Raw genomic sequence first — 11,932 nt, forward strand, 5'->3', positions numbered from 1 at the left:
GATGTTTCCATTTTTTCCTGTATACCTGCTAAGAGGAGCACTGAGTGATGACAAATGCTTTCCACACACAGGTTGAAGCATGTGTGAACTGATTTGAATTGATGTTATTCCAGGAGAAATCAATGCAGTTTTTTTCTTGGTGTTTTTTTTTTTTTTACAGCTGCAATTACGCCCCTCACGTCAATTCATCAAGAGATTTGCATGAGGTAATTGTTGGCACCACGTCTACTGATGCATTTTTATTACATTTCAATTAGGAATTGAATCCAATTAGGAAAGTCATTCCAATCAACAAACAGGAGTCCCTCCTCAACGCAAAGCCTGAAGAGGCTGCTAAACTGAAGGACAGACACTGTGCCAGAGGCCCATCTATTGTTTAATCCAATCCAAACCAATATGATGCATTGTAACACAGGAATATAAAGTAAGATCAGTTTATTGACGCAGCCTTCTGACACCTTTGTATTTTTGTATACATTTTCTTCATCATTTTGGTACCAATAAAAACTAATAGGCACTTAATTAATTTCTCTTTTTTATTTTTCTTTTGTTTGGATTTTGTTTGGGTACATTAAGACATCAAAGTAATCGCACAAGGCAGCCAACTACAGAGATTTCAAATTTATTAATTTTCATTAATTATAAATTGCCGAGCATTTTAAGGACTTCTCACAAGTCCTTTATTATGATTTCCAAGAACTTAAGCCATGGAAAAAATTAGGTAAAACACAGACGTGAGGGTGCAGATAGGAAATTCACAAACTATAATAAAAGATGTTTTGTTAGGTCGTTGTGAAGTAAAAATATAATAGTTTGGGTGTGTGTGTGTGTGTGGGGGGGGGGGGGTGTTTCTTGCAAAGCACTATAAGTCAATAACTGAAGACTGTTGATGTTTCAACTAGTGATATAGTAGTATACACACAAACACACATATATATATATGTACATATATATATATATATAAAGTTTATGTAATATTCATAAAATATACCAAAGACCTAACAACCAGCTAACCCTGATATTTACTCTATCAGGAGATGAGACAATATTAATAAAACACACCAAGTAACCCGACCTGAAACCAAAACTCAGGAGTGTTAAGCAATGTGTTTTTTTCACTAGGCAGACTTGTAAACATTCAATACCTATTCAAAAGAAGCCTAGAATTCGAGGTTGCTTTCTAATACCATTACATCATGTTAAAATCCTTAAAAATAAATTAATTTAAATATGTATATCAAAACTTGTTCCTAGACAATAGAAAGCAGACGGGATGGTGGTGGCTGCTTCTGGCTTGCAGAAGCGCTGTGCCTTTGATCTCGGGGAAAGAGCAGAGTTAAGTCTACCAAGTGTTTGTGTGCACGGTGCTACTGCCCCCTGGGGGGAGAAGCTAGGGATAATCGGAGCTGGGAGCGGCAGATGGCTCATGCAGCTTCAGCACCAAAGAGCACTCTTTCTATCCACCAACAAGGAAACTCGTGAGGAGGAAGTACTCCCCTGGGTTTCTATCATCACCACACTAATCGAATCAGCCTTAGGAAAAAATGACAGCTTGGCTAACTTAGGTTGTTATATGGCCGTGAGCGCTAATAAACAGAACTGTTTCCATATCCATATGCAACATCTGTGGGAAAATGAGAGGATGTGTAACACGTCTATCTGGTTTTATATTTAAGTTTTGTTTTTTTTCTGTCTTCCTTTTTTCTTTTTTTGTTCCGTATATGTATATAAATACATTCCTCAAATTCCCCTTTTTTCCGGATCACTCTGAAGCAGATGCAAACACACACATGGAGACAGAGACACACTTGGAGACAAAAATGCAGCTGCGGCAAATGGAGGTGTGCAGATTGCCCACTTAGACTGTTATATTATCTTTTTTGTGTTTACTTTCTATTCTCTGCTCCCATTTTCACTCTTTCTTCGGTGCTCTCTTTGTGGCTCTGTCAGGTGTGTACGTCTATTTCCTATCCTCATTGTCCTGTCTCTTGTCATCCTTTCACCCGTCCCTCATCTATCCGCCATCATCAAGGACCCGGTGGCCTCCTACGTAGTGCCAGTGGAGAGAAGGGTCTGTATCTCAGCAACGCACCTAGCAACAGCTCCTCGTAACTATGGATTATAACCTGTTGCCAAGGGAGACAGAGATGGAGGATTGATTTTGTTTTCCTTTTTTCTTTTTTTAAGGGATAAAATTCAAAGTGAATTAGATACATGAATAAAAAATGCATCAGACAAGGCACGCTAACATTTATGAATGGTGACATTATTCATTTACAGTTTAACCCTTGAGCTTTACCTTGATATAGATCAATACAGATGAGCAACAAATACATTTTTATCATGTAAAATTATTTTTGGCAGATCTCTTGCACTAATTGTTTATGGACTATGCTGTCAGTACTATCTATTAACATCATTTATTTATTCATTTTATAACAATATAGATAAATTATGGAGCTTTGTTGACCATAAAATTATTTAATCATCAAATGACAATTTAATGTACTGTGTATATTTAAAGGTGGCATGTATTTAAGATAATCTGACTAGAATTAAATACAGGCATAAATTAAACTATTAGTCAACCGTTTTTATAATGAATACATGCGATTTAGGTTTAGATGAATCTGCAAACTAATAAAATATTAGAGTAAGAACCATAGAATTTGCCATAGAAATTTAGCAGGTCAGTAAAGCAAAATGCATTTACATAACTGAACAAGATGAAAGGTTCTTTCAATTATGCTACAATTCAAGTTTTAGTTTTTTCTACTTTTAAAGTTCATGAAAAAAGGTTACGGTGTATTAACACAGAGACAGGCTGTTTTTAATGTCTATTTGTTTCAAGATTCAAGAATTAAGATTTTTTTATTTGTCACATGCATAGTGATACGAGTCCAACACACAGTGAAATGTGTCCTGAACTGCTCCTTTGACTGTGCAAGACATAGACAATAAGTAAATTAAATAAATGTACATTGTGCAATGTTAAAGTGTTTTGTGCCATATTAGCACAGTTTAGGACATGATTTGGTTCTTATCACCTAAAATGTCAAAATATACCATTTTCCCAGGTTTGCATGCAAATGTAAGTTGACACATTATTAGTAAAGAAAAAAGAAACCAATAAGAAATGAGCACACAAACACAATGACTCTGTGAAAAGTTTCGCTTTCCCCTCTTCATTTTGGTGCTTCTCAACCATTCTCTCCATCACCCACTCTCTGATGAGTGCTTTTACATGGCCACACAAACTTGTCATTAAACTAACCCACTATTTTCCATCACCTCTGAGCTAAATTACCACACTCTCCTTGGCATCCCGTGGACCAGCTTGTGGATATGAAAGCCCACAATTCCCCTGCTATCACCTCTCTGGGCACTCGCAAGTGCACTAATGATAGCCTGCCACCGGAGAGCCGGTGGAATGGAGCAGTAATGTCCTTGGAAAGTGCAAGCTGGTGAGCACGCTGTGGGAGAGAGGCCTGATCTATGTCAGGCTCACTCTCTCTTTTGGTGTGGTTAGTCAGCATCCTCAGGCCTCTGTGTTAATGGGCAGATAGGTTGAACCCTGATGGCTGGATGCTTGTGATGGGGTCCTGAATCTGACAGAGGTCTGTACCATTAGCTCACCAGTGTTCTCAATAGAGAGAGTACTGATGAACACATGTATGAGCATGTATGCACACACACACACACACATGCAGACACACACACACACACACTAAATTCTGCCATACTGCTGCCTTGAGTGCATACCAAGCAGGTAAAGTTGTATGCCCTTTTCTTAGTCATAGTCATTACTGATCTCCCAAAGCTATATGAGGGAATGTTATGTAAATTGTTTACGCACACAGAGATCTACACACATCAGACACATAGTAAATTCTAACCCGTATACAAATCATACTATTTGTTGTACTTATTTTGTACACTGTCTATTATTAGTGATGAACTGTATATATGTTAACAATACAGAGTGAAAATAAACTTTTCACTATATGACTTTCTATAACTTTCCATCACATTGTATAGTAAAAAGAAAAATGCATACTATTTTAACACTGTTATTTATATTTTATTTATTTATTTATTTATTTATAATACACTTTCCTTTCATTAGTTTTAATTTATTTGAGTGGTCTGTTTTACTGGTTGTTCACTTTACTCTTTTGATTTCGAAGCTTATAAAAAAGTACATTTTATAGCTCTTCATTATTTTGTATTTGCCAGTACAATTCAAGAGATTCATATTTCCTCAATTTTAAAGGATAAACTCTTCTTAGCATAGTACAAATTGAAAAGAAGTGTTTTTTGTTTAAGCTGTTAGTGTTAGTGCACAATGCCTAACACTGAAGCCTAAATATATATAGTCTTATTGGTTTTTGTTGTTCATTGGATATAAATACAAAAAAAATGGTATTTACCATTTTGTTTATTTTGCTTTTAAAATAATTCTTTAAATGTTTTTTTCTTACTTGCTTGCTTTTTGTTTTACCAGAAAATATAACAGCAACTCATCTTTTCTCCCCTGTCTGTGAAGCTGATCGAGAAGACAGAGCCCAAATGACAAGTTAAAATTAGGATGAAACACTAAAAATAAAATAGTGCATGTGGACTGAAAATTTTAATGTTGCTTTAAAAAAAAAACTATTTCAATAAAAAAAAATACATGTTTCAGAATTCTTATTTTGTAAAGAAGAAATAGGCACTTCGGTGTCAGTGATTTATCACCACCTTGTGGTTACTGGAGGTAGAACTTAAGATATATTTTACTGTCATAAAAACACCTACAGATGCATATACCTATTAAACAAATATGCTGTTTCAAAGTGATAATATGCTAACTAAATGTTGCCATGCATGTTTCATAGAAATAGAGGGCATTCCATAGGACAAGAAAAAAATCTTGCAATTCAATTATTTGTATTATACATAGCATACATGCATGATTATCTTAATAATAATAATAATTTGTCCATCCTGTATGCTGTTTTATGTAGTCTGCAATAAAAATGATTTGCACAGTTGACATAAATGTGAATCAGCCGCAACGAATAGTGTACTTTCTATACCAAGATGTAATTTGCTTTTCCGCCACTGGAGGGCAGTACAAGTCTATAACAGACTCAAAGTGGGCGATGTTAGGTTGAAGCCCTCCTGGGAACAAAGGATTAGTTGGTGGTCCAGCACAATCAAAAGACTGCCGTATGTAAATCGTGCAAATCCACTATGGAAGAGGAGGGTTATGCCAGTTTGATTTCATGCCCAGTCAACCCACTGGAAATGGTTCTCAGGCCAGCAGACCCCATGTCTGAACTGTTATGGGGGGCAAATCCTTTGTAAAAAGTCAACCACCAACACAAAGTCACTGTTCCTGCAAAATGTTTTGTCACACAGGTTTCATTTTAGTGTCTCATTGGACTCTTGCTCTATGTCTGCTGATGGTTATTACTTTTCATTTTACTGCAGTATTGTGTTAAACATTTCAACTGTACAACACACTGCCATTTACAGATAAAAAGTGTGTGCTGTGTACTTAGCACAAAACCTATTGTTGTAGTGTAGCTTAAACTTGTATCTAGTTAACTTCTTGCCTTGTTTATCATTTTCCAGTGAGAGGGTAAAATTATGATGAAGGAAGCACATTGCCATTCCAGTCAGACTATCAGTCACCAGGGGACAATAGGAGTTTTGCAGTGTGGGTGAGTGAGTAGGTAAATAGTTTGGGAGAGGAGATAGGGACACAATTAAACTGGCACATGTAAATGTTGGCTAAATGGGACGTGTGGAGGAGTAGAAGCCTTCTCAAGCAGCTAATTGATCAATTAAGTAAACACAGTCCACTCCTGGAGGGGTGGTGTGGTGGGGTTGGAGAATAGGTGCATGATAAGGTGCTAATGACTCATCTGTGCCTAAAATATCAGCTTGAAGATGATAATACAACAGAAACGGCGGTGGTAAGACAGACACCTGGTGACTGGTATAATATGTAGGAAACAAAGCTAAAAGTCATGATATGTTGCATATGTGAGTATAAATGCTGCACTGGTCCATGACTTAGGTGCAGATATGAGATGCTTTATGATTTTTATTCCATAGATTTGTTTTCACATCTTATGTTTTCACAAAGACATATTGTTTCAACTTGTATTACTGCCAGTTTACTTCCTGCAGAAATGTAATTTGGCTCATTCATGCTAACAAAGAGAAACCTTTTTTTTATATACAAATCCTTTATCCTTTACAAAAGACTGAACTGCAGTGGAAACCCCTATATAAATTTAAACCACTTCTGTTTCTTTGTTTGTTTGTTAATTAATTCTGACCTGTATTTAGCCAGGAATATACGAAATGTCAGTCAAAAGGATGGCATCCTTCTTCATCACTCAACAACTAGAATACAATATTGACACACTGGTGTCATAATTTTGATGGCTCGGTCCAATAAGTCTTCAAATCTTTTCCACTATAAGCAATTAACATTGCAATAGCAAGATGATAGATTAGCTTATTATAACATGCCTTCAAACGTATCACTAAAAATGTGTATGTTGCCTTCAAGCCTATTCATATTTTTTCCACTATGTCTCCCTTAAAACAAACAAAACAAAAAACAAAAAAAGGAAAACATAGCTAGTAATGTTCTGTAATGCTCTAATGTAATGCTGTGTAATGTAAGTGTAATGCTCCCACAGACACTTAACATAAGCTTTAAAGTCATGTTAGATAAAATTAAGTATGTGGCAAAAATAGCTGCAACTTTAATAATCACTCATGACACAGAGTGAAACAGCCAGGAGCACCTCATGCAGTTGAACTGACAGACACAATCTAAACCTCACAGTTAAAGCATTTGTTACACTGTGTCTATCTTCATATTGACTTACTTCATGTGAATGAATATTTCCTTCCATCTTCTTAAGATCAGTATCTATATATACTCTCTCTCTCTCTCTCTCTCTCTCTCTCTCTCTCCCTATATATATATATATACATATATATATATATATATATATATGTATATATATATATTAGGGGTGCAACGATACACAAAATTCACGGTTCGGTTCGGTTCGATACTTTGGTGTCACGGTTCAATATTTTTAAAAAAAAAATGTTCATGCCTTTTTAATTTGTCATTTATTAAAATTATAAATAGATATTTTAACTCAAAAGTACAGTTTTTAAATTTAATGTTGCTGAAACAACAAAGTAATAAAAAAGATAAATCTATCTGATCGAGAAATCCCTCATCTTTGGAAAAGAGAGTTTATTACAGAGAAATGGCTCTTTCCAAAATAAAAGCTAAACTATACGCTTCTTCTGGGCTATATTCTCAGCAGCATATTAAACATAGCAGGTCCCCATAAGGAGAATCATGTGCTAACGGCTGTCTAAATGACTCGGGTAAAGTTTGTAGCATGCCTGCTTGTGTTCCCACTAGTGCTGTCAGCGATTATATATATATATATATATATATATATATATATATATATATATATATATATATATATATATATATATATATAGGATGTCTGCAGGTTCAGACAGGTCTGAAGAAAGTGAAGTAGCATACCTTGTAAGACCACCACAGTAGCCCGGGGCAAGACGGAAAAAATTCAATAGCTGACTTTGTATATTAAAGTCAAAGTCACTGATTTCAAGGTCATTATATTACAAGATAAACAACATAAATATTATTTTTAAGAAGTTTAGCTTGATTTCAGGCAATTATGACTTTTTCATATGCTACACTTTTGAATGGAACTACAGTGGGTCACATTGCCTTTTTTTGCTGAAATTTGCGGACAATTGCTGACATTTCTGTACTAATGTAATAGATGTAATATGATTTAAATACAAATGTCTAACATGGGCATTTCTGTTTTAGTCGAAAGATTAAATGTTGTTTAATTTTGGTTTTACTTCTATCACATCTTCACTCTTAATGGGACCTTGTAAAAGTGTATTATATCCAAGCTAGGGAAGAGGGTAATATACTGACAAGAGACGTTCTGATGTTCTAAATGTGTGGAGTAAGTGGCGCTGAACGAGACGGGCTCCAATGCTGACAACCAGGTGGACAGGTCCCCACCCTCATTCCCTCCGTCTTTCATTTGAATAATGCATGCTAATTACCTACTTGCCGAGAGCAGAACTGTCACCCTACAGGCCCCAACAGACATTTCCATGCACATGCGAGTACACATACAGAAACATGCACACCGTCAGGCACACATTTACACACGGTGGCTGTCACTGCAGCAGTTCTACTTACCTCAGAAAAACTGGCACATTCACAATAGAAACTTCAGAGAACCTAGTTGATACACTTAAGGGGATTCCTTTAACAAAAGCAACTGTCAAGACAGTATGTAGGCTAATGATAGACCACATCCACTACTCTGTTGAAAGAGCTGAGCATGGCACTTCATATGCAGTGCTATTGTACATTTGTTTCTAGTCAATCAGATTGACAGCAAGGATAATGAAATATTTTACTGAGGTAAACTCATTGTCACTTTGAGTAATCTTACATATGGTAATTAGGTATAATGTAAAAATCCTTTTTAAATAAAGTACCTAATTTTCTCAGATATCTAATTTAAAACACTCTCTGTTAAGGTACAACTGGTTTGAGTGCTAGTCTTCTTTTACACTGAAAACTGAAAAAAATAATAAATATATAAATTTGACATTTTTGCAAAAGACGTCTATGGAGCTTTTGTCGACAGGCATACATTTTCAAATAAGCTTGTATTTGCATACATTTAGAATCCCATTCACACATGTTTAAACACCCCCACAAAAGAGCATTCCCCAGTGTATATGCACATTCTCTCTCCCACACATGCACTCGAATAAACACACTGCTTCCTAACATAGCCCTAGCAATGGACTAATACTTTTACCTCTACAGTTTCACTTACAGTATATTGTGAGAGCTCAGAGGGATTTCATACCATTCATTTGAGGCTTGGTTACACAGAAAAACCTTCACTTGGCTAAACCTGCAATTCCACCGATGAGCTTCCTGGCTACATACCAAAAATGGGGGTAAACCTGGCAAAATGCATCTGGGTGAATTTTTATGAATATATTTTCTGTATGTGCATCTATGTATGTGTGTGTGCACATGAGCTCAAGAACAAATCGCCAAAAAGAGCTGCGAGTACTTTTCTCCAACCTTCCTTCCTTCAACAGAAATTGTGAATATCTGGGGCTAATTTGACCCTCCTGCGTGTCTGCCTGTGAAAGGCCTGCCATTGGTATGCAAGACATGGTGCGTCCTCAACAATAATTCGAGGATAAAATCAATGATGCTGCCATTGAACGGCCTGTGGTTTTTACTGGCTCCATCAGCGACTTTGGAAAGTGTGCTTGTGTGTGTGTGTGGCTCTCTGACACGGAGGTTTGACAGATCTTCAACAGCTGTGTTGGTGGAGGGCCATGTGTGAGTGGGGATGAGGATGTTGACAAGACTGTCCATTAAAGCTGCAAGTGACACATGAGCAGCAGTAAAGCTGGTCTGTTCCATCCCTGTCATTGCTGTCACAAGTTTGCCAGAGTGGAGGGTTTGGCCCCACATTAATGGATTCCTACTTGACGGATTCTACTTGATCACATCTCAGTTGAATCTCCATTAAGATGTCAACGCAGTGTTTAATGTTTTTGAGATTTTCCCCTCGTCCTGCTAAACCGTTATTTATGACACTTATTAGGAAGTGTAACCCGGCCATCAATTAATGTCCTGCAGGCATGCTAAGCAATTGGGCCCATTGGTGTCAGACCAAATGTACTGGAACGTCCATTAATACTGCAATCCACACACACAAGCTCACGTTCAAATGGGCCCATTCAAAGACACGCGTATGCATTTCTCTAGGCGAAGCTTTCTGTACATATATTTTCCAATTTTCTGAAGTTGCTCTTTGAGAAAAGGTCTAAAATATGATGAAAAGGAGACTAATTTTCTTTTAGCACATACTGCATAATAAGAGTGTGACACAATTTGAATTTGTTCTACATAGAAATGTCCTTATAGTAAACAATTCTAATGCAGTGTGTAATAATAGGAATTTGCTTGTACACTGCACCAATCATACTATGAATAATTTACAGTTTACTGCGGACTTTCATTTTTCCCCAGAACCACAATGATTGATCAGTGAAAATCAATTACACTTATAAAACAATAAACCAAGAAAGACTGACTGATGAATCTGTAAATATTAATAGATAGATAGATAGATAGATAGATCATAACCCACAGCAAATGTAGACTCCTACGCTCCCTCAAGTGTCATCAAGAGTGTAAAGGACAAGGTCAGCTGTCCGAGAACTAGGATCAAAACTAGAATGAAAACCACATTTTTCCTCCTGAATCCAACTAAGAAGCCATCTCTCGTCTCCAAACCACTGGCAAGAAGGAGGCTGAGGAGTATGATATCCCTGAAGTAAGGGGATATAACCTCAGCTTTCTCTTCTTAAAAATGGGAACCATCACCCAGATGTCCAATCCAGACAAATTGACCCAAAACTCCCAGCCTTGGGTAATTTATGGCCCAGGGCCACTGGGGTGGATAGGCCTTAGTAATCGAAGACCTATTATTGAGATTTAGAAAATTTTTCTAACTCTTCTCACACATGTCCTTTGCTTCAGCCACTGCTACAACTACAATTTGCTGGACCTTTCAATATATATCAGCTGCCTCCAGAATCCCACAAGCTAATCAGCTTAATACATCTCCCCCTACATTTAGATAGCTCCCTTTACCTGTAATGGCCACAGTTGGATGTTTCACCAACAACCTTATAGCAACAGCTGTAGACTTGCAGAATAGAGCCACTTCTGCAATAGTAATATGGGACAAGGACTGATGGAACTCAATTTTCCTAGCTTCCCTCAAGTTCTGTCAGATAGCTGAAGATGTGTTGTACCTCCTCAAGATTCTCCATGAGTTTGGGGTGCACCAGAGCTAACCAGCATCCTCTTCTGCGAGCTGATGAAGTTGTGGACAGGTAAGATCATCTTTTCACCCAGGTGACATACATACTCAAACAGAAGTCCAATAAGCAATCACCACTTGAATTCAAATTAGGTAAGCCATTCCTCTTACTTATGCCCCTCCACATTTGCTAATGTCTGTGCAGCTTCTCAGTCAAGCAGTCATGTCTCAGTCATGGCTGTCTTTAGCACTTGAGTTGAAAGCAGCTGAACTTCTTCTTTAGGTTCATGAATGCATTCCACCTCTTCAGATATCAGATATTCCTGTATGTTTTGCTATAGTCCCCCACTAGGGGTGATAGTACAAATAGAAAAAAAGACTGAACAAATATGCCTTGTTTAGGGCTTGTTTTGCAGCCATGAAAACGTGACACCTTGCACCTTGGACTGAATTGGCCATGAAATCCTCTGTTTACAAAGATATTCTAGAGTTAAATGTGAAGCCATCTGCACACCAGCAAATTTGTAACAGAATAAGTGAAAAAGAGAAGGGAATCAAGATGCTGAAATGGCACAATCAAAGTCTTTCAATCGAGTCCTCAACTGTAACACTGTAAATAAGAATGGGCCAAAATTACTCTACACTGACATAGCGTAATAGGTCATCTGTTAATTTAAGGTTATATTTGCCAAGTTTAAGACCTAGCAAGGATTTTATTATGTCTATGTAAAACCTGAGTATTGAAAACATGGTGCACTTTTTTTTTTTTACCATGACTGCAATTTAGTTTTTGCAATTACTCAAAATATGCACATTGTCATATATTTATATTAATATTAGATAATAATAATCTTCAACAAAAAATATGTTTTCAAGTAAAACTTCTTGCCTTTTTCTGGATGGCCTTTGATGGTGCAAGGCACAGCGATATTGTTTTTTGACAGTTTTTCTCTATAAGACAATCTTCCAGTCTTCAG

The sequence above is a fragment of the Neolamprologus multifasciatus genome, chromosome 1 (genome assembly GCF_963576455.1).
Source record: "Neolamprologus multifasciatus chromosome 1, fNeoMul1.2, whole genome shotgun sequence".
Lineage (NCBI taxonomy): Eukaryota > Metazoa > Chordata > Actinopteri > Cichliformes > Cichlidae > Neolamprologus > Neolamprologus multifasciatus.